We start from the raw sequence: 25,625 nt of genomic DNA on the forward strand, positions 1-25,625 counted from the left end.
TCTTAAGTTTGACATTTCAAGAGACTATTCCAGCCACATTTCTCCTCCCTTCCACTCCCCCGCCCCTGGCCACACTCACACCAGAAGAAAACCATCATCACAGCTATGAATTCAAACTTATTTTGAACAGTTCCATAAACTTTCCCTACTTTGTCCCAAAGTGTCTCGGGGCTTTGTTTGGGTCCCATGCTATCTCCACATCTCCTAATCCTGGCCTCTTTCCAACCATATTCCAGCAAATTATGCTAAGCAAACATCTCTACAGTAACACAAATGGGAAAAATAAGTTTAAAAGATAACGATAAAGTTGCAGACACCGAGAAAAAGGAACTAGCTCATTTTTACAAGTATTTTACTCCAAGCTTCAGATAGCATGGTATCGGAATCAGATGGAACCAGATAGCATGGAATCTCTACCATGATTTCCCTAGAAAGCAAAGAACAGATAAGAAAAGGTCAGAGTCACAGCATCCTATAGAGTTCCTGTTTAGCTGTCTGGTGACTTCACAGTGTTACCGAATAACACTATTGGGAAGCTTTACTAGAACACTAAAAAGGAAGAAAAATGTAAGGAGTAAATTATTTACCACTACAAAAAAAAAAAAAAAGTATATCCAAGCTAAGTCAGTTCTAGGAACTCAGTCATCTACCCTCATCCTTAGCCTCCAGCCAGAAACAAGAACCTCTGACTTTTTAATTTCAATGGGTTCCTAAGAGCTAGAGGCAAAGCCGCAGTGCCACTTGGAGACATCAGATGGCAGCACCCATCCAGGAAAAAAAAAAAAAAAAAAAAAAAAAAAGGAAAAAAACCAACCTTTTCTTGACCAAAAAACACAGTGGCCACCCCCACTTTTCCACAGCAGGAAGTTTGAGGTTTCTAGCACTGAAAATGAAGAAAGGATAATATTTCCAAAATTCCTGGGCTTCCAGTCTTCAGATGGGGCCTGAAATATTTGGCTAACAGACTCTGACGATGTTTTTGTAAGCCTTTTTCTTTTTTAATTTAAAGGATACTTTTTACTTGGTTTGTGACTCCCAAGCCCTCCAAAGCCTGCTGGATTTGTGTCAAGTTGGTGAACCTGTCCGCTTCCAGCCTGTCCCCACATGCATTTGCTTTCATTTTGTTGTGGTGGTTGTTTCGTTGCTTTTGTTGTTACTTTTAATTTTTTTTTAATTTTTCAGTTTTATTTAAATCGAAGTTAGTGTAATAATGATTTCAAGAGTAGAATTTAGTGATTCATCACTTACATACAACACCCAATGCTCATCCCAGCATTTGCTTTCATTCTCTCTGGCCTTTCTCCTTAAACTGGCCCAAATCCACTGAAATACATTTTATTATTTGATTTATTTATAGTATGCCCACATCTTAATTTTTAAAAGCAGAAGAGAAACAAGGAAGGGAAACTGCCTTGATTAAGTACCTAATAGGCACTAGCTTTCACAGATTGTACCTAATTAAATCCTCAGAAACAACTTGAGATCAACAGTCTTCTATTTCTGATGAGGAAACTGAGCCACAGAGAAGTCAGCTTGCTGAGGCTACACAAATAGGAGCCAGTGCTCCTGGGCAGGGGAAGGGAGGTTTCTAGTAGGTGTGGGGTCTCTCAAAATAAAACAGTCAATTAAGCCACTTTTCATCTACATGGTATTTTTTTCCTATGTCAATGAACCTTGATAGAAAAAAAATAGCTACCTACAAGTCTCTCCATTTCTTTGTGCATTTTCTTTCCTTGAAAATCTCTTCTCCACTTGGCCTCCTACCTACAAAATAAAGGTCAGTGCTTTAGCATGACCTTGTCAAACAGTCCAAGTCACTGTTAATCATTCAGTGATTCAGGAAGACCTTTACACACTTATTGATTGCCCTCTGAGAGGGCACAAAGAGATAATGGGACAATCCCAAAAGTTAAGGAAAATTTTCGCTAAGTTTATACTGGGGATTGACAGCATGGAAGTGAAGAATACAAATCAGACTAAATGTAGAGCAGGCAGCATCACCAGGGGCGATCAATGCCTCTCTTGTGCTCATTAGTAAACTCATTATTTTATGGACATGGCTTTAGGGACAACATCATCAACAGAGTCCTTCAGGGATTCAGAAATGAACTGCAGTACCTACAGGGGTCTATGATGCAAGTGGGTAAAGGAGCCAGGTTAACTCTGGACCTAGAGTGACTTTCTAGGATCACCTACTACTTTGCACCTTGAGTGAGGATCCTACCGTCCCTCCTTAGCATGCTTCTCTCAGTCTAACTATAGCCTCCTTCAAACCCCTCTTCCCTCATCTCTACTTCTAGTCATTCCCCATATGGATTTTCTCTTGGGAGCTATCGGTGGTCCACATAAAGAGCCATGCCTTAATTTACTATATGGGTCTAGTGCAACAAAAAGAGATCAAGAAACATCTATTTCAGGTTAACGCTAGAAGTGTTTCAACAAGTAGCCAAATCCCACTTTATGAAGTTATCTGTAGAATTCTTTGAAGCATAAACTCACTCTAAAAAACAGCCTTCCCAGTTATGGGCAGTTTTAAGAGGATCCTGAGTCACCTTGTGCTTCTCACCCTGCTGTTGTCACTAATGGGTGGGGTTGGCTGCCCTCATATATTGGTCAGTGTCCAAAAGGGGTTAACTCTTTTCCAGGCTCAGCAAACATATTCTGATGTGCTAACAGCCCTTAATGAGGACATCTGCCATCAGTTAAATAACTGGAACAGACAGAATAGGAAAACAAACCCTTTCTGTGGTTCTGAGTTGCAAATTGCTATTTGACATGTGACTGGTGCTGGACAACCACCTGTCTCAGCACACGTACGTGTGTGTGCATGTATTCATGCACGATGGCTGCTCTCTCCTACCACCCAAGGACACTGCAGCAAGCCAGGACATCACCTAATGGCACTTACAGGATGCAAGCCGTAAGGCAACGTGATTCAGTACACAACTAATGGGATTTCTTGGGAGTTTTTTGTTGTTGTTGTTGTTGTTGTTTTAAGGAGAGTGAAGTTTGGAATAAGGCTCCCATTTGCTAAATCCTGGGTGCTTGCTTCCTCTCTAATGAATAGTTTGTGGAGCATGGTGAGGGACATCAACCCTCTGCCAAGAGTTTCAGGTCCTCTACTAAACCTCAGCTTTCTGCCTATTTTATGATCTCCACTGGGTAACCACTACCCAGAATGACAGCTTGAGTTTTCAGTTCTTTGGCTAGTATTTTGTGTATCAGTCTTAAATCTTTTATCAGAAAGCTAATTTTTTCTCTTAAATCTATAAAGTTTTAACTTAAAATTGTTTTCACTGTGATTTTTTTCTTCTAAAAAGTTTAAATTTCTTTATTTAGAGAGAGAGAGAGAGTGCGCAAGCTGGAGAGGAGCAGAGAGAGACTCTCAAGTGGACTCTGCACTGTCAGCGCAGAGCCCGATGTGGGGCTCGAACTCATGAACCGCGAGATGTGACCTGAGCTGAAATCCAGGCGGTCGCTTAACTGACTGAGCCACCCAGGCACTCCCCACAGTGATTTTCTAAGTTCATCCAAAGGTCAAAATATTGTAGCAAAGCATATCTATTATTTTACAACAGAACTCACTGGAGAACAGGATTCCCACACAATTCATTTTCCACCAATTCTTAGCCAGGGATGATCTCTGTCAAGAGATGCCACGTGCATTTACAGCATATTTATGACAATATGCAAACATGTCTGTGGTCTTCATAGTTTTCAGATCACCGTTTGAACCCTGGCAGAAACCAGCTGTCATACTCTGTTATTACCACTGGTGGTTCTAAAGCTTTGTGTTTTTTCCTGGAGTGCCTTCTCCAGAAAAGGTAAAAACAAACTAACAAACAAAATACTGCCTTCACTGATCATACCTCAACCTTTCTTCCCAGAGGACTCTGCCCAGCCTGGCTTTTGAAAGAAACCCCTCCAAGAGTGGCCAAGGGCCTAAGCTAAAACTTTCAGACCTCTCAAGTTATTTATCAGGCCCTATTATAGCATTTCAAAATATGTGGTGTGCATTTTAGATTTTCACAATACAAGCTTTAAGATATACAGCACTGGGCACATTAGTGATTGATTCCGTACCAACATTTCTAAATCAGCTGTTCGAAAAATGACCATTTGGACTTTCAAGGCATTCTAATCATCTTCTTTTTCTGATGGTTTCAGAAAGCTAGATTACACCACATCGGTATATGATGGTTTAGACTACCAGTAAAATTAAAATTATAGACTATCAGGATTGACAGGCACCTTAAAGGCTGCCTATCCCCCATCCTCTCCACAGCATCCCCCTGTGAGTACCGAGCCTTCCCATTATTGTAATACATGTAATAGAATAATGGAAGGAAAAAATAAGAGTCCCAAATAGCACTGCTATTTTCATATTCCAGCAGATGGGCCATAGAAATAGGTCATCTGATCTAGTTACACTGAATTTTCTCCAGCAAATAATAAAGGACCCTCATCAACAAACACTTTTGTTAGTCTGACTGCACAGCGATCATTCAATCAAGTAAAAGGGACCATTCTGTTTGCACTGCCAGCAGGGAAGGAAAGCTGTTTTCACAGTTCTGCCCAGGAACAAGCACTTCCCCTTCCTTCACACCTAGCTCCCCGGGTCGCTTTCAAAACCGCTGCTGTGATGCCCTTTGTTTCGCTGCTCTGGCCTGCATACACTACTCTGTGTTACACGGGACACTTCTCAGGCCAGTGCTTGGCACATGGTCAGGCTCAGGGATCTATTTCTACCACTGCCAGTAGGGCTGCAACTCCCTTAGACTGTAAGCCCTTTGAGGACACAGACCAAATCTCGTTTAGCCCATCAGATTTAGGATTTTTAAATGGATGATACTCCTGTGGGTGAGGAGAGTCCCAGGTTCAAAAGTAACGTCATAAGAAAGAATACCTGTGGCCTGCCCTAAAATGAAGGCAGGTTATCAAAAGCAAAGGTAGAGTTTTAGTGTTCTATTGAAAACAGGCAGAGAATTTATATAAAGTAGCAGGCATTAAGTAAAAACATGCTTGCAAATGTGCTGTGTGAGGGAGACAGTTTATGCAGCACTGTTTTTGTACATGCATGGGGGGAAGGGAGAGCACATAAGGACATATGTACGTGTGTGTGCGTGCATGCACTGTGGTTAAACCTGATCTCAACTGGGCTAAAACTATGAGCGTTCCAGAAGGAGGCGGGGAGATGAGTGATTGCTGACTCGGCATTTTACCCAGAGCCCAGTGGGAGGGAGGGAACCAGGAGCTGACTATCTCCTGGAGAACGAGCCACAGAGAACTAACAGTTCTCTCTAGCAGTTTTTAGAGTAGGCATATAAGAGATCTGCTCATTAACTCAAACCACCAAGGACTGTTCGAATGACACTTGGGCTTACACTCACTTTAATGCACACATTTGGGGTCTTCCTTTTCTTCCTGACCTCCCACTAACTCAAAAAAATATGGAAGGACAATATAATCTCCATTTTACAGCTCAGAAAACTGAGGCTCCTCAAGGTCATTTATTTGCCCAAGCTAGCAAGCTGTGGTGTTTGCAGCTTTCTTGAATCCTCTCTGATCTAGTTCTGTCTTCTGTACAAGTGGAGACCCAGCAGCAGGACAGGGGCTCAGGTTGGAGGGCTCTGGAGTTCCCAGCCCTGATGCCTTCCCATGGCCTTATCTGATCTTCATAGGACTATGAGAAAGAAAGTGTGAGTTTCACTGGGAAGAGGGATCTATCAGAAGAAGGGATCTAAGGGGCGCCTGGGTGGCGCAGTCGGTTAAGCGTCCGACTTCAGCCAGGTCACGATCTCGCGGTCCGGGAGTTCGAGCCCCGCGTCAGGCTCTGGGCTGATGGCTCAGAGCCTGGAGCCTGTTTCCGATTCTGTGTCTCCCTCTCTCTCTGCCCCTCCCCCGTTCATGCTCTGTCTCTCTCTGTCCCAAAAATGAATAAACGTTGAAAAAAAAATTTTTTTTTAAATAAAAAAAATAAAAAATAAAAAAAAAAGAAGAAGGGATCTAATAGAAGGGACCTATTACTTTTCATAGTAATGGAAAGCTCAAGCTGGCAACAAAAGAACCACCCCCAAAAATATAAAACATGGAGGTGAGGGGCACCTGGTTGGCTCAGTCGATTAAGCGTCTGACTTTGGCTCAGGTCATGATCTCACAGCTGGTAAGTTCAAGCACCACATCGGGTTCTGTGCTGACAGCTCAGAGCCTGGAGCCTGCTTCGGATTCTGGGTCTCCCTCTCTCTCTGCCCCTCCCCCACTCATGCACTGTCTCTCTCTCCCTCTCTCTCTCTCTCTCTCTCAAATACAAATAAACATTAAAAATAATTTAGAAAAAAAGAATAAAACATGGAGGTGAGAATTTAAAAAGCCTACCAATCCAGAGCCCATTAGCCTAAGGCCCCGAGTAGCGCACATGCCAAAAGGGAAGCCTGTGCAGTAATGACGCTCAAGGTGCCAATCCTGAGACAAAAAAAAAAAAGGCAGAGAAATTCATTCTCTATTTTTTTTTTCATGTAAGTGGTTAAAGTAGAAAAAACTATTTTGGATTCAACAGTCATTTGAGTGAATCATTACATTCCCTAAAGACAACCTACAGAATGGGGGAAGAAATACTTGCAAACCATATATCTGATAAGGGATTAATATCCAAAACATATAAAGAACTCATCCAACTCAACAGGAAGAAACAAACAACAACAAAACCTACAAATAACCCAATTAAAAGTGAGCAAAAGACCTGAACAGGCATTTCTCCAAAGAAGATATATAGAAGGCCAATGGGTGCATGAAAGGATGCTCAACATCACTCATCATCAGGGAAATGCAAAGTAAAACCACAATGAGATAACACCTCACACCTGTCAGAACAGCCATCATCAAAAAGACAAAAGACAACAAGTGCTGGTAGGATGTGGAGAAAAGGGAGCACTGGTGCACTGTCGGAGGGAATGCAAACTGGTGCAGCTGCTGTGGAAAACAGTGTAGAGGGTTCTCAAAAATTAAAACCAGCACTACCATATTAGTAATTCCACTTCTAGGAATTTACCAAAAAGTACAGAAAACCTTAAGTCAGATATCTCTGCACCCCTACATTCACAGCAGCATTATTTACAATAGCTAAGAAATGGAAACAACCTAAGTGTCCATCAATGGATGAATAAAGAAGATGTATATATACACTATGGAATGTTACTCAGCCATGAAAAACGAGTAAATTCTATCATTTACAACAACGTCGCAAACAAGCAAACAAAAACTCATAGAAAAAGAAATCAGACTTGTAGTTACCAAAGGCAGGCAGATGGCGAAGGGGGGGAATCAGAGGAAGGTGGCCAGAAGACACAAACTTCCAGTGATAAGTAAGTGATGTCCCAACATGATGACTAGAGCCAACACTGCTGTGTGATCTATAGGCAAGATGTTAAGACAGTAAATCCTGAGGAACACTTTCCTCCCTTTCTTCTTTCTTTCCTTTTTATTATATCTATATGAGATGACAGGTATCTGTTGCGATCATCATTTCACAAAATATGTAAATCAAACCATCATGCTGTATGCTTTCAACTCGTGCAGTGATACAGGTCAATTATTTCTCAATAAAACTGGAGAAAATAATAATCTCATTTGTCGACAATGCTAAGTAAACAGATAGTGGGGCTTGTAAGGAGGGTGTGAGCCACCCACTGCCTTGCCTGGCTGCAATCAACAGGTAATAAAAAGGCAGCAGCCCTGTCCTGTGGCGGATGATCAGAGCGCAAAGGGGCTTCGGGTGCCCAAGAAAGGTGCCACCTTGTCTGGGGGCGGGCCAGCAGAGTGAGCCCCAAAATTAAACATAAGAAACCATGCACATGCAGACAAGACAGGTCAACTCAGAGACACCTAACCAGGAAAGATAAACAGGTAAGGAAAGGGATCAAGGTGCCCCCAATATCTCTCAGGAATCCAAGATTCATCTGGGAGGCACCGGTCTAAAAGGCAAGCTAATGGGAAGCTATAATCTCGGACACTATAAATCACAAGAAATGTGATGTTGGCGTGGCAGAATATTCTAGTGGGTGAAAGCATTTAAATCCTGAAATAGGAGCTGGACACCAGAATTTGTTCTAAGACCAAAATGGCTGACTAGCCAATGGCTACAGACCTGTCTGGCGAGAAGGGAGGTGGCAAGCTACTACAAATCAACTTTTAATCTAACTTTTCCCTTTATTCCCACTCCCCAATTAACTATGTGTGTTTTCTGTTTCCAGATGGGGGGCAGCTCCTCACCCTATCACTCTATCACCTTCCCCTGGGAGACTCTGCTATGCTCTGAGAGGGAAGCATTCCTCCAATACCAACGGGAATGCTTCCAATCCCCCAGGAATGCCATGGCTCAGAGAGGAAAAAAGGCTAGACACTGCTGAGGGGCTGAACCTGGCTCATCAAAATGAACACCCAGCCTGTGCAGGAGAAGCTGAGCCAAGGCACACTCCCTGCAGGGGGCACTTCTCTAGGGAAAGAACAGCTGGTAGATAGGGATGCGAACATGTCTACCTCCACCTGTGTGACTTGTGACACTCAGTCACCATCTTGGAACCTCAATTTCCGGCCTCACCTGTGAAAACTGAGAAAAGTTCCCAGCACCAGGAAGGAACTCGACAGACGTGTTTCCTTCCCCGTCCCCTTACTCCAGACCAGTGCTAGATAGCTACGTACCACAACAGGCCACTCTGAATGCTCAGTAGCCACTGTCAAGCTGGCATCTGGGAACTGCGATTAGCAAAGGATATTCAACCAGAACCAGTAATACGACGACTGGCTCTAAGGGAAACCAAGAAGTAGACTGCGGGTGAGCCACTGATTAACTGAAATCACAACAAAACTGATTTCGGCAAGATAGGGGAGTCCAGCATATTCCATTTGGAGGCCTGCTGGCCACAATGAATCAACCCCAGGGATCAGGGCTTAGAGTTCAACACCAAGCCAGACAGCTTTGCCCCTGCAGTTGAAAGCCAGAGCCCCAGGCCACTGCCCATCTCCCACATGACCTGGCCCCTGCTCACTTCACTCTCTGCACACAGGTCCCAATCCTGCTCTCCTCCCCCAAGCCAAAATCTCACTCTTGGTGCCCTGCCCAGGGTGGTTCAAGGCCTGCTGCCAAAGCTCCCTGAGGCGTAACTTGACCGGCCTCTCTGAACAACCTCCAGGGCCTGCCTCCTGCAGACACTTCAGTCTGAGATTCCAGCTGTCCCAGATCCGGATCAGGCCCACACCGGTGCAGACCCATATGGGAAACAATTCAGCACCAACTCACCAGAAACCCAGGGAAAGAAGCACCCCAGAACAGCGTTTTTAAAAACCTGCTGATATTCAACATATGTGCCAGGCTCTTACCAATGAACTGAACAGAATAATTAAGAAGCCTAAGCTTCAGACCCTGCCTGTAAAGAACTATGAGCTCCCACCTGGATCACACATCCAGCACTTGTTTATAAAAGCACTTAATATGCTCCAGAACTACATTCATATATTTGCACTGTATAATTAGATGAATGAATCAGAATGGGCTTCTTTCAGGAAAAGGCAAAGAACACCCAGTCCTCTGACACTGAAACCTGAGAAAAAGACGGTTCTTAGCATTAAGCTCCTAAAGTTAGATGAATGTACATGTTAAAATTTCAAGTGTTTGACATAAGTTAATTAAGCCGAAATAAAGTATGTTATAAATCTATTAAAAAAAAAAAATCTGCTGGGTGCCTGGAGAGTGAGGGAGACAGACACGTTTCCCCAGAAAATAGAAAGTCGGCCTAAGTGAAAAGACTACAGACATCATAAAGGAAGACTGTTTAAATACACAGTGAAAAATGAACGCAGTGGACAAGGTGCTTACCCAAAGCATGACCACTAAGGAAGTACTTTTCTCTGAAGAAGGCTGTTTAAGGCGTCTTCATGCCCCCATAACTGTGGGGCTGATGATGAGTTCAAAGACAAAACAGAGATGGAGACACTGTATGAATGAGTGGTCAGTCACCCCCGTCTTGGCTCAGGATATCAGGGTGTCCACTCTTGAACGTTTCTCCTGAAATGGATAGGCTAATGGCATTGGTCAGAGAGCGCTCACTGGAGAGGATGTTCTAAGCCAAAATGCCAAAACAAATGTGGATCAATCACAGAGACCAGATGGCTCACGCTCCTGAGTTTTGAGACAAGTGAAGGATGAAATCAGTGCTCAGTAGGCCAAGATACACAGGCCATGGTTACGCGGCACTGGTGAGCTCCTGCCTGCCCCAAGGACAGTCAAGGAGGCCACCACCACGTGGAATCTCAGCCCTGTATCAGGCTAGCAGGTAGACTATACTTAGTTCAGAGGACTAGGACCTTTTGAGGGAAAAGGCACTGCCATGTGCGCACACACACACACACACACACACACACACACACACACAATCACATCTAACCACTTTGCTAGAACTGTTAGAGAATAAACTGGCAAAAGAAAAATAGGGATCTTCTATGTAATAAACAGCCTTTCGAAGACTGATGTTCTTTCAGGAATGTTCCAAGAGCTATTATCTGCCAAAGACTTATATGCCAGTCACTTGCTGAGCATTTCATATACGGTATCACATTTCATCCCTCACGATAATCTCATGAGACAAGTACCATCATCTTTTCCTTTTTACAGATGAGATGCTGAAACTCAGGGAGGTTAAGTAATATGCCCAAGGCCACACAGCTAGACAGTGACAGAACAGACATGTGATCAGATCAGATATGTCTGACTCCAAAAGCTATGCTCTGTCTACTATCTTATGCAAGAAAACTAGGCATCAGGAAGAGTAAGAGGCTAGACTAAATAGCCTCTTAAAGGCTCCTTGTTAGTAAAAACTTTGAGTCACTGAGAGGTTAATGTGGTATTGGTGGTCTGGGCCTGGAAGAGGAAATGAAATGGGCATTATGATAGCCAAGTATCAAGTGTGGGGCTCACCCAGGGTTAGGACTACAATTATTCTTATTTAACACTTTTATAAATACCCCAGAGAGAATGCACAGTGAGACTGGGTTGCAAATGAACTCTAACTTCCCAGTTATGTGACTTCAGGCAGATTATCTCACCTCTCTGTGCCTCAGTTTCCTCACTTGTAAAATGAGGAAAACATTGGCTCCTACTCAAAGGATAATTTGGAGCTTTGAGGAAGCAATGCAGCTTTTTTTCAAAGTGTCTTGGTTTTTAAGAGTCTCCACACTCCTCTTCCTAGAGATTCTGATTCCCTCGGTCTAACAGAGAAGCCTAGGAAAAAAAAAATGAAAAAATGCACCTCAAGTACTAAACGTTGTCCCTTCCTTGCAGATAAGTGATAGCCAAAATAAATAATAATAATAATAATAATAATAATAATAATAGAAATAAGGCACCAAACTCCGGGTAGTGATGAGCCAAACTTATGGGAAGATCACAGGGGAAATTTTGAACAAATAGAGTGGAAAGCAGCCAGTAAATTTTAACAATGATAAAGGCAATGTAGTACATTTAAGGAAAAAACATTATAACCATGTAAAGCTCTGGGGCAACAGTCAGAGCGCCATAAAAAGACCTGTATGTCACTACAGATCAGACTGTCATACTACTGTGATCACAAAGGTCAAAAGACGAACAAACCAACTGTTTGTCCAGCACCAGCACCACTACAAGAGTACTAAAAACAAAAAGAAACACACTGCCCACCTACCCCCCACCCCATAAATTTAGAGATTCATCCACACTGGGGACACTGGTTGCTGCCCAACAAGAAAGAGATATTGTAAAACATAGGCTGTGTGGTGTGATGGGGAGGGCATGCTAAGAAGGCCAGAAAGATCAAGGCCAGGAGGGCCTCGAGAGAATCTATCAAACGGGAGAGATAAGGTGGGTGCCAACTTTGTCCCCAAATCCTAAACGACCGAGGAGGGAATGCCTGTTAACACTCCAGGGAGACGGGAGGAGGAGATGCCTCAATACCCCCCCAAAAGAAGGCAATATAAATGCAATATAAATGCATTACTGGGTTTGGACAATAGTTTTAATGCAACAGTGGGGTTCCCCTGGGGTCAGAACCAGAACTGTTTTCATTAGTATCTGCACAAGGGATCTGAAGGCAAATACATGTGAAATAATTCAGGCTGCAAAAGGGTTCCACCTCTCACCAGCAAATAGGTGACCAGCAGCACCAGCATGTGCCTTCAAGAGGGACACAGCCAAGTCCTCCCTTGCCACACTGGCTCCTAAAGGCAAGGACTTGGCTTGACATGATGAATTTTCATCATTTCTAGAGTTCTCAGAAATCCAGAGACGATGGCAAGAAGTGTGAATACAGAGAGACACACATCATCCTTCTCCAAATAAAATGAAACTGTTAATAAAAGTAACATGACAGTGTTCTAGATTTTTTTTTAAGAACACTAAAATGCTTCCAAATGTGCCTCGCCCTTGGCTTGAGCATTTAAGCTACACTTGGTATTCTAAAGATGTCATGGAAAAGAATTACAGATGCATTGAAGGTCTCCCGTTAGGAAATTAACTGGATTTCAAATTTATCATCCAGAATCCTCAGTGTGCTGCCTATCCATCCTGTGATTCTTCTCCACACAACCACAACCAACATGCAGACCAAAGTCCTTGGGGAGACCAAACAGAACGAACCATGAGGCTCAAAGGGGTTCTTCCAACACCAACCCTTTTAGCCAAGCAGCCCTGACTCATGGGGGCATACATCTAACACAACCTAAATCCTGCCCTAGTCTTAGAAAACAATTGCCAGAGCAATCAGACACGAGAGGGGGTAAAAAGGCATCCAAACTGGTAAAGAAGAAGTTAAACGGTCACTATCTGCAGATGATATAATACTATACATAGAAAACAGTTAAAGCCCCACCAAAAAACTATTAGAAGTTATAAATAAATTCAATATAGTTGCAGGACACAAAACTAATACGTACAAATCAGTTGTATTTCTACACACTAATAATGAAATAGCAGAGAGAAAAATTAGGGAAACAATTCCATTTACAACCACACCAAAAAGAATAAAATATCTATGTATGCCACTGAAAACTATAAAACATCAATGAAAGAAATTGAAGATGACACATGCTCACGGATTGGAAGAATTAATATTATTAAAATGCCCATACTACCCAAAGCAATCTACAGATTTGATGCAAACCAAAAATATCAACAGAAATTTTCACAGAACTAAAACAAATAATACTTAAATTTGTAAGGTACCACAAAAGACCCTGACTAGCCAAACCAATCTTGAGAAAGAACAAAGTTGGACATATCATAATGCCAGATTTCAAGATATGCTACAAAGCTGCAGTAAACAAAAAAGTATGGTACTGGCCCCAAAACAGACACATGGATCAAAAGAACAGAATAGATCCAGAAATAAACCCATGCTTATATGGCCAATTAATCTACGACAAGGGAGGCAAGAATATACAATGGAGAAAAGAGAGTGTCTTCAATAAATGGTGCTGGGAAAATGGAACAGCTACATGCAAAAGAATGACCACTTGTTTACACGATACCCAAAAAGAAACCGAAAATGGATCAAAGAGCTAAATGTGAGACCTGAAACCATGAAAATCCTACAAGAGAACATAGGCAGTAATTTCTTTGACATTGGAAACCTTAGCAACATTTTTCAAGGCTTGCCTCCCGAGGCAAGAGAAACAAAACAAAAATAAACTATTGGGGCTACATAAAAATAAATTTTTGCACAATAAAGGAAACCAGCAACAAAATAAAAGGGCAACTCTAGTGAATGGGAGAAGATATCTGCAAATAGTATATCCAATAAGGGGTTAGCATCCAAACTATAGGAAGAAACTATACAACTCAACACCAAAAAAAAAAAAAAAAAAATCCAATTAAAAATGGGCAGAGAAACTGAATAGACACTTTTCTAAGAAGACATACAGATGGCCAAGAGACACATGAAAAGATGCTGAACATCACTAATTATCAGGGAGATGCAAATCAAAAGCACAGTGTGATATCACCTTACACCTGTCAGAATGCCTAAAATCAAAAAGAAATTTTAAGAATTTTGATATTAAAAAAAAAGAAATCACAAGTATTGGTGAGGATGTAATGAAAAAGGAAGACTCATATACTGCTGGTGGGAATGCAAATTGGTGCAGCCAGTGTGAAAACAGCATGGAGTTTCCCCAAAAAATTAAAAATAGAAATACCATATGATTCCACTACTGGGTATTTACCCAAAGAAAATAAAAATACTAATTTTGAAAAGATATATGCACCCTTATGTTTACTGAAGGATTATTTACAATAGCCAAGATATGGAAGCAACCCAGTGTCCATGGATGGATAAATAAGATGCAGGGTATATACACAATGGAATATTACTCAGCCATAAAAACAAGAAGTCTTGCCATTTGCAACAACATGGATGGACCTAGAGGGTATTATGCTATGTGAAATAAGTCAGAGAAAGACAAATGGCCATATGATTTCACTCATATGTGAAATCTAAAAAACAAAGCAAATAAAAAAGCAGAATCAGGCTCATAAGTACAGAGAACTGATGGCTGCCAGAGGGGACAGGGGTGGGAGGACAGCCAAAATGGGTGAAGGGGAGTGAGAGGTACAGGTTTCCAGTCATGGAATGAGTAAGTCATGGGGATGAAAGGCACAGCATAGGGAATACAGTCAGTGGTATCGTAATAGAGTTGCATGGTGACAGATGGTAGCTACACGTGTAGTATAGAATTGTTGAATCACTGTGTTGTATACCTGAAACTAATATAACATTGTGTGTCAACAAGAAAGACAGGGAGGGAGGGGAAGGGGGGAAGGAAGGAAGGAAGGAAGGAAGGAAGGAAGGAAGGAAGGAAGGGAGGGAGGAAGGGAGGAAGGGAGGGAGGGAGGGAAGACTTTACTTCGTATGTGAGCATATTCAAGTATGTCTAGGCCTACATTAAGTCTAAGCTAAGAACTAGCCTTATAATGTATCTTCCTTAAGATTTCAAATTGGAGTGCCCCATTACTCAGCAATTGCTCTTTCTCTACCCCAGAGAAATACTCACCTGTGTTGCAAAGAGGCATGTGCAGCTGAGTTTATTGTAACAGGTTTTGTAACAGTAGATTTAGAAATAATTTAAATGTCCATTGCTTAGGAAGGTTCTTAGGAAGGCCATGCAGGAGTTGGACAAAATCAAGAAGTCCTAGATATACATACGGACAGGAAGCAATCACCAAGATGTTCTGTTGTGGAAGACAGGGAGCACAGCACAGCGCTCCTAGTACCAGTTAAATACACTTAACTTGTTTTAAGTTCTATAGGTGTAAACCCAAGTATGTAAAGCATCTGGACACCAACGAACTCCTAACAGTGGTTAACCTCCTGGAGAAGGACTGGGATTAGGAGTGGTTGTCAAGGAAGATTTTGTTTCCTCTGGAAGGTTTGCATTGTTTTTTTTCCTACAGAGAATGTATTCATGTACTACTTTTGTAATGAAAGTTTCATTTAGCCATTTAAGTTTTTTAAAAAGAAAGAAACTGACCCGGTTCAATACATTTCAATAATGTGTTGGGGGCAATTTCTATCTGAATCTGACACATGCTTTCCAGGAGGCTGAGCGCTCAGCAGTGCAAAGAGTGGGTTTTGTAACACCAATCTTGTTACAATATTACAAGCCCAACGCTGTAACTCTGTGAATCCTTAAATTTATATGCTAGCTCAAGGAAGAGGCAGAAGATAGAAAGTATGTCAGGGGGCTTTCTGGGTAATCCAAGGGGATGTCCTAGGAGCAATTCCAGTTCTTCTGGCTGAGCGTTCTAGCTCTCCCAAACACAACCAACTAAACACCCTCGCCCAACCACACATATCCCACACTGGGCTGGCTGTGCCTCAGACTCTTCTACCTGAGAATCAGAATTTCTGACATTAATCTGGATACCGTGGACTAATGAGAAGGAATCTGAATGCCCCAGCACACAAGTGCCAAAAATTATTTACTTACCAGGGCCACCTAGCCATATAGAATACTCCTCCACCTCTTCAAAGCACTACTCAGAAACACATTTTAAAATTAAGAACCTACTAAGGCAAAACTAACCCAGGGTGACAGAAATCAGAGCTGAAATACTTCTGGTTACAGGGGAGGATAAGCTGGTAATGGTCATAAGGAACATGTCTGGGGTGATGGAAATGTCTTATCTCAAAATGCATTTGTCAAAACTGATTGAACAGACACTTATGATCTAAGCATTCCACTGTATGCAAATTATACCTCAATTAAAAAAAAAAAAAAAGCTACTCAAACACTGTTTCTCTGCTAGCTGCAGCAGAACTTTGAGCTGTCCTATCAGACATCTGAAATCTCTGTTGTGCTATGTAAAGAGCTCGAGTACCATGGCGACAGTCACCATAAAAATAGATAACAAGATTAAAATGGATAGAGGACACATGAATTTAAGAACGGCACACCAAGAGCAATTCATTTGCAGCAGAAGAAAAATAGAAAGAGGAGAGGGAGTTTTTCATTCCACCAGCACTTTGGGAAAAGAAAAAAAAAAAAAAAAAAACAGCCACTGAATGTGGTTGTTTTTACTAAAAGAGTTTTATGGCTTCCCAATACTCAGAGGACAAAAAAGGCTGTGAGCAGTTATCTCTTATCATACTTTGCTTTAAAAAAAAAAAAAAAAAAGCGTATGATACTCTGAGTGGTTTCCATGCCTCCTGTATGTGGCCCAAGGAACCAGTTCACAGCAATTCAACAAGCACAGATGATGTGCCGCACACTGTGAGCCCCAAATGATACTGAGATAGAGGACACCCGAGCACTTTAAGTACACAAGCATTTCCAACCACAGTTCTAAATGACCAAGTTCTGCCTGTTTCTTACACGCAGCTAAAGTTGTCGTTCCCTATTTTGTGTACCCCCAAATTCTTTTACTCTGTGCAAAAAGAGCACTTTCTTGCCAAATACTGATTTTTCAAGTGCCAAAATGTGAAGATGGACAATGGAGACAGAAACCATCTCATGATATTCTCCAAAGATGAGATAAACCTCCATTCTCTCTGCAGAGCCAAGAAACTTCTGCTATGGGATTTAGCCCTAACAGTGCCCCCAACAACAACAAAAAAGTAATCCAAAAGTAGCAGGAAGAAAATCTAAAAACCTTAAATAATCAGAGTGGATTCTAAACAAACCATATATTTAAGTAAAATTTAGACAAAATTAAATCAAATTTTCTACGTGTAAGCTATAAATAAAAATGAAAAAGTAAACATTTTTAACTCAAACCACAAACTTATTGTCAGATATGAACTAAGTATGTACATTCCTGGAAAATCCCACTCCAAAGTTTCTTTAAATTTATCCATCCCTCATTCTCTTTGTCCCTAAACCTACAAAGCCATCACGAGGCTCAGTGTTATCCCTGATGTCAGGATGGTGTTTAACGTGCAATACCTGGTGATATGTGTGCAATGTGGGAAATGAACTAGGAAGGAGATGGTCAACGGCACTCCCTGGTCCTTCCAAAGCCAAGCAGAGAACCCAGTGTTCAATTAAGGAACCCCATCTTGATTCATTCATTATTACTGAATAAAACTGGCCAATAAACACATTGGTCTTCTACATGTTAATCTCTTTTATTAGTACTTGCCACTTCCACCCAACCACCACCTTCTTGCTTTTCATAAAGACCAAAGTCAATTTTCAGCAGCCCTGGGGCCACAACCCTAACCAACCTGGAAACGGGTCTCCTCAACCTTTCTAAAATGACCCCAAAGGTGTCTCTCAAGTGTGGGGACCCACTTAAAAACATTTTTTTTAAGAAACATTTTTACAAGAGCTTACATGATGATGTTGACTCAAATACTACGCAACTAAAGGTATATCCCCTCCTCCACATTATCTTTCAGCTTTGACAAGTCACATAATAACCTGACCCTAACAGCTAGAAAGGACTTTGGAGGTCAGCCTAATTCCTGTCCTTCTCTTCTACGGCATTTCTTATCGACAGCATTCAGCCCGAATTGAATACCTCTGACAACGGGAAACTTACTATTCCACGGGCAGACATTTCCATTGTTGGACAGTTCTGCCAGCCAAAAAACCCTTTTTCGTATTGAACTGACGTCTGTTCTCCCAGTATTTAGGGTTAAAAGGAAACTGAGAGCTCATCAACCTGGTGTAATCATTCTACAGATAAGGAATCCTATAATGTATAATCATTCTACAGATAAGAAATCTGAAGCTAGAAAGGATAAACCAACTGTACTATCCACTGGTCATATTCCAACACCAAAAGCAACAATGAGTAAATCTACTCTTTCCTATACCCGCTAATACATGAAAATACTCAAAAGCACTATTGTGTACCCACCCCACGAGCGTCCTCACTCCCATCATTCCTGATCCTGCATCATCCTAGTGTCCTTCCTGGGGATAAAGTCATTCTTGTTCATGTTTCCTTAAATCATGCCTCCCCAACCCCCTCATGGCCCAAATGTCAAATGACCGGTAGAGGTCGCTAAAACTAGATCCTTTGCGGGGCGCCTGGGTGGCGCAGTCGGTTAAGCGTCCGACTTCAGCCAGGTCACGATCTCGCGGTCCGTGAGTTCGAGCCCCGCGTCGGGCTCTGGGCTGATGGCTCAGAGCCTGGAGCCTGTTTCCGATTCTGTGTCTCCCTCTCTCTCTGCCCCTCCCCTGTTCATGCTCTGTCTCTCTCTGTCCCAAAAATAAATAAACGTTGGAAAAAAAAAATTTTTTTTTAATAAAAAAAAAATAAAAAAAACTAGATCCTTTGCTTGGAACAATGAATTTCTGATCCAGTTATGAACTAACTAGATTCAATTTTTTAAGCCTCATCCCACTCAGGGCTCACATTAAACCATGAACAACAGAGCAATCTCAAAACTTTTTTCCCCACGTGATTTGCCCTCTTCAGTGTGCCTACGATACCACCCAGGCTACAGTGTGCTTGTCTATTCACAGGACCATCTCCCCCTTGCAATCAGATCATCAACGTCAGGTCAGGGACTGAGTCTTATTTTGGGACTCCAGTGCCTAATCCACTGCTTGACACATAGCAGGTAGGTACTCAAGATCAGTCACTGAATAAACCATCTACCCTTACCCTATCCTGTCCTTGAACAATAAAAATGTTTTGTGTTTTTAAACATCAGTGTTCAAGGGAATGAAAAGACAAACCATAGACTGGGAAAACATATTTGCAAAAGACACATCTGATAAAGGACAATTATCCATAATATACAAAGAGCTCTTTAAACTCAACAGTAAGAAAACAACAACTCAATTTTAAAAAAGGGGCCAAAGGTCTTAACAGACGCCTCACCCAAGGAGATATACAGATGGCAAAACTCACATGAAGAGATGTCATCTGCGTGTCAGTAGGAAAATGCAAATTAGAACAAGACACCACTACACACCTACCAGAATGGCCAAAATCCAGAGCAATGACCACACCGAATGCCGGTGAGGATGTGGAGTAGCAGGAACTCTCATTCACTGCTGGGGGAGGGGGGGGATGTAAAATGGTACAGCCACTTTGGAAAACAGTTTGGCAATCCCTTACAAAATTAAGCATACTCTTATCATACGATCTAGCAGTCACACCTCTTGGCATTTGTCCACAGGAGTTGAAAACTATGTCCACACAAAAACCTACACAGCTGCAGATGTTTACAGCAGCTTTATTCCTAAAAAGTGTTAAAACTTGGAAGCAACCAAGATGCCCTTCAGTAGGGGAATGGATAAACAAACGGTGGTACATCCAGACAATGGAATATTCTTCAGTGATAAAAAGGAATGAGCTATCAAACTATCAAAAGATAGAGAGGAAGTTTAATTGCATATTACTGAGTCAAAGAAGCCAATCTGAAAAGACTACATGCTGTATGATTCCAACTATACGGCATTCTGGAAAAAGCTAAATTGCCCACAGGAAAAAGTAAAAGTGGTTGCCAAGGGTTGGGGGGAGGGACGGGTAAATAGGCAAAGCACAGAGGATTTTAGGGCAGTAAAAGTACTCTCTCTGTATGATACTGTAATAATGGTGGATACATGTCATTATACATTTGTCCAAACTCCTAGAATGTACAAGAGTAAACCCTAATGTAAACTATGGTCTTTGGGTGATTAGATGGGTCATTGTAGGTTCATCAATTGCAACTGTTGTACAACTCTGGTGGGAAACTGATAGTGGGGGAGGCTATGCATGCGTCCCAGGCAAATGGGAAATCTCTGTACCTTCTCAGTTTTGCTGTAAGCCCAAAACTACTCTAGAAAATACATTTAAAAATCTATAGCAGTGTTTTCTCCCCACTACGTTATCAATACATGTTATAGAGTATATAAATAATAAATGCAAAATGTAAAAATAAGTCAGTTAACTCCATCCATCTATCCAGTGTTAGTATTTTGGCATCAGAATGACTAATATATTTACTTCCAGCCATTTTCTTTTTTTTTTTTTTTTATGTTTATTTATTTTTGAGAGACAGAGAGAGAGTGAGTGAGGGAGGGGCAGCGAGAGAGGGAGACACGTAATCTGAAGCAGGAGCCAGGCTCCAAGCTGTCAGCACAGAGCCTAACACAGGGCTCGAACTCACAAACCATGATATCATGACCTGAGCCAAAGTCAGAAACTTAATGGACTGAGCCACCCAGGTGCCCCATTTCCAGCCATTTTCTATACACTTTGTTTCTTTAAGATTTGAAATCATATTGTAGATGCACCTTAGCTTTTAGCAGAAACATTTGTCCATGTTATTTTTTTTTTTTTAATTTTTTTTTTCAACGTTTATTTATTTTTGGGACAGAGAGAGACAGAGCATGAACGGGGGAGGGGCAGAGAGAGAGGGAGACACAGAATCGGAAACAGGCTCCAGGCTCTGAGCCATCAGCCCAGAGCCCGACGCGGGGCTCGAACTCACGGACCGCGAGATCGTGACCTGGCTGAAGTCGGACGCTTAACCGACTGCGCCACCCAGGCGCCCCTGTCCATGTTATTTTAAAGCTATTCCTAAACATTATTTTTAATGGCTTCATAATATTCCATTATAAAGACATATCCATCAGAATCACTTATAGATGACTTCCAGCCCACTCATACCACTGAATATTTAGGCTGTTTCTAATTTTTCACTCCAGTTTAAAAAAGAAAAAAACCTCTGAATAATCTCTGTGCATAAAACATCATCTACATTTTGGATATGGTCTTAGCTGTACCTCTAGAAGTAGAACTAACTTACCAGAACGTATGAACATCTCGATACATTACAATTCAAATTTTAACAACGACATCAGACTTTACATTTACCCCTTACTGCATTTCTTTTTTAATTTGGGCCTTCGTTCTGAATGATAGTGAACCTTGATTCATCTACTAAATAAGCAATCTGTCCCACCTCTGTGCCATCAACAAAGTTGACAAACGCACCTTCTGTATCGCCATCTGCAACACTGGAAAAAATGTTGAACAGCTCAAGGCCAAGAATAGAACCCTGTGACACTCATTTTCAGACCCCCTTCCAGGCTGACTCAGTGCCACTAATTAACAGATTTTGCATACAACTGTCAAATTAATAACACCAACCAGCACATTCTACGACTTATTTAATATAGACCATCATATCTCAAGAAACTGTTAAATACCTTACCAAACTCACAGTGCACCATAGCTACTGCCTCATTCCTCTGTTCTAGTAACCGAACCACCATGTAAGACAGGAAATGGGTTCAGTCTGATACCATTAGGCTGACTTCTGGTTATCCTCATGTCCTAAAGCCATGTCCTTAATACACATTTTTCAGCAAAGAGCGCTTCAGTTTTGGCTTCTGTTAATGTTACAACAGCAAAATTTTAAGTCATCAGATTGTGCAACCTGTATAAAGCAGGGTGACTACTGTTTGGTCCCTCTCACCTGTAGCTTACCTGGGGAAATGTTCTGAATCACTGGTGGCTATGGACTTCCAGGGTAAACCAAACTGTCTCTAGACCACAGAGACCTGAATTTACTCACTTCAGCTCGTCCCAAAATAAGCCTAGTTTTCAGGAGTCGTTTGCACAAACACCTGAGTTTGAGCCAATAATTCTGTGGTCATTTTGAATACTGGCTTATGAATCTCTGGATCCTAGAGGCCTACCCCCTGGGGTAATCCTAGGAGTAAGGAAATAAGAAGTGAAACAGCCCCTCTCTTTGCTGTTCCTTTATTACTGAATCACATGACCAAAGATCTAATCTAATGTCGTATGGCATTTGACAATCATGACTCACATCACACCAAATTATTACCCCAACAGCATTCTCAGAACATACATACCAGGAGCCACCATTTAATCATGCCAGCCAGAAGTAGACAATGGGAGTGTCTGAGAGATCTTGGGGTCACTAGAAACTGGCCTCACAATAAGAGAATACAGCCCAAAGCCTTCCCTAATTAGCACCATTCCAATCATCAGAAAAAGATTCCAAAGTCTTAGCCAGCAGCAACTCAGAAAGTACTGTTGACTTGCCTAAAACAAATCACTTGCACACACAAATCTCTTAGATTCCATCATGTCAGACTCCCACCCAAATCCGCCAGTGGCCACCCAGAGCCTGCACAGCCATCCCAAATTCCCCCAGGTTGGCATTTAAGCCTCTTGAAAGATCAGGTCGCAAACCCAAAGTCCTGCAAGACTAAACAGGGAGTGTCGAGCAGCCACACTGATGTGACAGGGAGTCCGGGGACAGTGACAACTGGGGACCACAGGGCCCATCTCCTGTGCACAGGAGGCAGCCACTGCTCACTGCCTGATCTGCTTCTTTATAGAGTCCCAAACCCGGAGGTTTTCTGGGTTGTTCCCAATTTTTTAAAACCTTTGTGTACTGAAAATTATAACACTTCTGTAGGCTGGTTTACAACCCCTAACTTTGATCGTAACCCACCTTTCTAGACTGGTTTCCCCCCACTCTCTAACAAGAACCCTTTGATTCACTCTTACATATACTGTGCACATCCTAACTCCAAGCCTCTGTGTTACACACCCTCCTACCTGTGCGGCACCATAAGACGCCCCAAAGAGTTCATCCCAGACTCCCTTCACTATTCCCAAAAGTTTTCCCAAGCCACTCCAGCACAAGATGCTCGCCCCCTCCTATGAACCCTACAGGTACTTACTTTTCACTTTGGCATTTAATCATCTTGCCTTGCTTCTTAATCACAGGTATATCTTATCTCTCCAACTAGCCTGTAAATGTTCAATCTCTTCCTCATGCTTGCTTCCACTTACAGCACCAGTAAGGGGAGCCCTGCACCTGAGCAGCTTAATAAATACTTACTAGATGAGAAAACTCTCCTTAGCCGGTTTTCAAACCACGGGTTACATCCACTACAGAGCAGTTAAGTCATCTTAGTGAGAGACAAAAAGCATTTTTAAATGAAAAATAAAAGAATAAAAGTACCAAAGGAGACTGCACCACGCAAAAGAAGGTAGTGCTTTGTGAACTTAAATTAAGATTCTTACATACATGATTTAGTGTACCTAGGTCATGACGTAATTTTTATTTCTTAATGTAGGTCACAGTCAAAACACCCTATTCTTAAAGAGTAAATTAGCTCAACCACTGCTCTGTGAAATTTTTTTGACCTATACCTATATATTACCTATAAAGAAAAAATATCCAATGGACACCTCTGCCCACCCAAGTCAGCTTCCCCTGCTAGTTCACTGATCTTGCATTTCAGAGAAATACAGAAGCTAAGGAACTGCTATTCTATTCTCCACTCCATTCTGCAACTTTTTGCAATCATCCTTCAAACTCGCCAGCCCTCAGATGTTGCAAGTTGAGGCTTGGGGAATTTGTTCAGCAAATCACCCTAAGTCATCCTTGCAACAAGAAAGCAGAATTCAGAGCTCAGGAAAAAACCGGCACCAGCTAGCTTCCCACTGCACGTTCCTCGGGAACTGGTAATGGCACAGGTTAGGACAGACATGGCCCTGGGAAAGGCAGTATCCCTGGGCCCCAAATTTCCTCCTTGCTCCTTGTCACCTTGCTGCTCCCCCATCTTGTTGCTTCCCCACCCCAACCCTCCCCCCCCACACACACACACCTATGAAGGGACACCAGGACTACTAGCCTAAGGGTCTCGGTGGAGAGCAAAATTTAACTTGTTTCAAAGCCCAGCAATTTATGTGTTTAGCAAATTCCATTCTTCCCTCAAATCTCCAATCCCAACTTGCTTTGCCAACTTCAGGTTCAGTACCTGACAATGTCACAGGAATGGCAATACAGCTCAGTCTTCCAGTTCAGACTCTCAGTCCCACTCACTAGCATCCTCTACTGCTATGACCAAGCCGATGCCCCACTCTGAGGGTCTTCTTTCCCCCAGCTCGGGCAGCCTGGTTTCCCACCAGTCCCAGAGCTTCAGTGGCTTGCAGGACACCTATGTTTGGATGCCTTGGCAAATACAGGAAATCTCCGCAGCCTGAGTGTCAATTGCTTCTCTCCAAAATACACATTTCCGATTTCTCGAGTTACCAACGACAGCAGTTCCAAGGCCCTGGCGTGTAATCAATTTCCACAAAGAATTAATTTCCATTCATCTCCTTCCTTCACCCTGCCCCTGTCAACAGATTATTTCAACAGTAATGCTTCTAAAATCCACCCTCTTTTCCATTTTCAGTTATCCCAGTCCAAATTCTGAGCACTCCACAACTGTAACAGTCTACTGATTTGTCTCCTAACATTACTTTTAAAAAACCTTTCCAAATACCTTCCTGTTACGTCACTCTCTGGCTCAAAAACCTTTAATGTCTCCCCAGCACACACAGGGTAAAGTGCAATTCCCCAGCCTGGCTTTCTAGGACTTTCACAATCCTAACCATTGTTCCTCTCCATCTTTATCTCCTGCTCAGGAAACGTTCCCTGGTCTGGCCAAGCCCACCTCCTGTCTCTCAGGAAAGCCATGTTCAATCACACCTCATGACCCATCTCAAGGGTCTCATCCTCCAGGAATAAAGTCCTGGCGATTCCTGCCCATAGCACTCTTCTCTGAGCTCCAGCAGCACCTCTCCTATACCTTGCATTTCGGCAGTTAATTGTGCCTTATCTTGAGGTCTTATTTCATGTGCTTAAGTGTTTCTGTCTCCTCCCTGAGACTAAGTCCTGGACGGAATCATCTCCTGTATCTTTTGTATCCTCCCTCACTGAGATAACTGTTCAGACCTATTCTCCTCTGGCAGTACCTCTGCTACCTCTGGCACCTGTAGTTTCTCCCTCCCTTGCCTTTGGGCCTTGGCCAGCGAGTTATTCTCCAAGTGCTGACTTACTTCATGACTTAGTACCATAAATCCATCCCCCAACTGTAACCTTTCCTTCCATATTCCTCCTCCCACCCCCAGCATTTACGGTGCCTCAGGCAGCCATAGCACATTAATTTGAACTGGAGCTCTCAAATCACTTCCACCAATGGGATTTCTGAGGCCTTAGATTTCTTGTGTGCCTCTTATCATCGTTCCCTGAGAGCCTGGCATAATGCTGAGAACACAGCAGCCCCTCAAAAGTGCCTGTGGAGTTTAACTTAATACCCGTGTTCCCCTGTGTTTCATGTTCCTTGAG

The 25,625-nt window shown here is 42.3% G+C and overlaps 1 protein-coding gene across 2 annotated transcripts in view; it reads right to left on the bottom strand.

The window, feature by feature from the left end:
• Positions 1-25,625, bottom strand: part of ZNF395 (zinc finger protein 395) — a 44,741-nt gene that overhangs the window by 17,825 nt on the left and 1,291 nt on the right. The gene's annotated exons all lie outside the window — the stretch shown is intronic.

This window comes from Leopardus geoffroyi, chromosome B1 (genome assembly GCF_018350155.1).
Source record: "Leopardus geoffroyi isolate Oge1 chromosome B1, O.geoffroyi_Oge1_pat1.0, whole genome shotgun sequence".
Lineage (NCBI taxonomy): Eukaryota > Metazoa > Chordata > Mammalia > Carnivora > Felidae > Leopardus > Leopardus geoffroyi.